The sequence below is a fragment of the Opisthocomus hoazin genome, chromosome 1, assembly GCF_030867145.1.
Source record: "Opisthocomus hoazin isolate bOpiHoa1 chromosome 1, bOpiHoa1.hap1, whole genome shotgun sequence".
Lineage (NCBI taxonomy): Eukaryota > Metazoa > Chordata > Aves > Opisthocomiformes > Opisthocomidae > Opisthocomus > Opisthocomus hoazin.
The window spans coordinates 37,212,154-37,214,434 of record NC_134414.1 but is presented as its reverse complement, the minus strand read 5'-3'; positions in this window follow the sequence as shown (position 1 = coordinate 37,214,434).

Below are 2,281 nucleotides of genomic sequence, written 5' to 3'. Positions count from 1 at the left end.
TCAGTTGAAACAAATGCATTGAAGATGGCTACTTGTTCGGTTCTTAAAAATTAACTTCCCATGGCTTTGTAGGAAGTACGGGTTTGTTATGGGTTTGCGTGGCAAGGTTTTGGTAGCAGGAGGGCTATATAGGGGTGGCTTCTGTGAGAAGCTGCGAGAAGTTTCCCCTGTGTTTGATAAAGCCAGTGACAGCTGGCTCTGAGATGGACCCACTGCTGCCCAAGGCCAAGCCAATCAGCGACGGTGGTAGCACCTCTGGAGTAACATAGTTAAGAAGGGAAAGAAGAAAAAATGGATGACACCAAGGTCAGTGAAGAAGGAGGGAGAGGAGGTGCTCCAGGTGCTGGAGCAGAGCGCCTTCCCTTGCAGCTCGTGATGAAGACCATGGTGAGGCAGGTTGTCCCCCTGCGGCCCATGGAGGTGTCACGGTGGAGCAGGTATCCACCTGTAGCCTGTGGAAGGGACCCCATGCCGGAGCAGGTGGGTGCCTGAAGGAGGTTGTGACCCTGTGGGGAGCCTGCGCTGGAGCAGGCTCCTGCCGGGACCTGTGGCCCTGTGGAGAGAGGAGCCCATGCCAGAACAGGTTTGCTGGCAGGGCTTGTGACCCCATGGGGGATCCACGCTGGAGCAGCCTGTTCCTGTAGGACTGCACCCTGTGGGAAGGACCCATGCTGGGGCAGTTTGTGAAGAGCTGCAGCCCGTGGGAAGGACTCATGTTGGAGAAGTTTGTGGAGAACTGTCTCCCGTGAGAGGGACCTCACACTGGAGCAGGGGCAGAGTGTGAGGAGTCCTCCCCCTGAGGAGGAAGGAGCAGCAGAGACAGCGTGTGATGAACTGACCGTAACCTCCATTTCCCCCTGCGCTGCTCATGGGGAGTAGGTGGAGAAACTGGGAGTGAAGCTGAGCCCGGGAAGAAGGGAGGGATGGGGGGAAGGTGTTTGAAGATCTGGATGTATTTCTCACTATCCTCCTCTGATTTGATTGGTGATGAATTAAACTCCCTTTTCTCCCCAGATTCAGTCTGTTTTGCCTGTGACAGTAATTGGTGAGTGCTCTCTCCCTGTCCTTGTCTCGACCCTCGAGCCTTTCATCGTATTTCCTCTCCCTTGTCCTGCTGAGGAGGGGGAGTGACAGAGCGGTTTTGGTGGGCACCTGGCATTTATCCAGGCCAAACCAAAGCAGGGTTTTATTTTTGTGAGATTGTGTTATTGATCATTTTCTTCCTGATCTAATTACTTATATCTGATTTTTTTGGATGAAACACTTTTTCTGGCTTTCAGTTCAGAGAGAAATTGTCCTTCTTAATAAAAAGAAATAAAACCGAGCTCTAGTACTGCTTTCTCCCCCTTTTCAGAGCAGAATGTTGACTGATTAACAATTTTGACAAAAAATTCAGCAGATTAACTGGCTAGTCATATCTCTGGAAAATATTGTACAATGAGTGAAGCTAATGAACAGCCGTTGCGGACGCATCATTATTGTACATCCAGTGCCGTAACGTCACGCATACAACGGCATAAGTATGTATCTGTGGAAGCAACTAATTTTTCTCATCTGTTTACTGGCAAAGCTTGCTTTGCCTACTGAGCAATGGATGGTTGGACGGATGAAGATAGGACAGAGAAAGGGCAGATGTAGTCAAGCACATCCTGTAGATGCTGCTCAATTTGTTGTCAACATTGCAGGCTGAGGAATGTCTTTGGAGACTGCCTTGCAGGACAGCACCTGGGTTGGTGCTCAGCCAGACTAGGAAGAGCAGGATACTACTTTTTTGAAGAGCACAGCCTGTTGATTTAACCTTATAAATACTTAGCCTCTTGAGACTATTTTCTTTACTTGTCAGATGCAGAGGTTTTTTTTTGTGTAAGGAAACTGCACAGAGGTTGATTTATTCTGGTGCAATTGCTGTCCATCCATAACAGCAGCAACAAGCAAACTCATTTTTTTGTGTGTGCGCTTTAACATGCAGAAAGTATTCATCTGTAACCTCTTAGCTCAAGAATTGCCAAGTGATTACTTGATGATAACCAGGGACAGGCATCCTCTGTAACTGCAGAAGTCGGGTGAGACCAAGTGCGTTCATTTGGCATTGCTGTGGGCAATTCGCAGTTTGTTTAATGAAGCACAGCTTGCTCATCTGCCTGGTTTTTGCTCTTAGTCTGTGGGAGTTTTCACAGAAATTTCATTCTTTACCCTTGCCCCAGCCAATTTAGGCACAGGTACACATAAAGATGCTGTGAAATGTGGTTATCTGCCTGCACGAGTGCAACTTGCGAAGTCT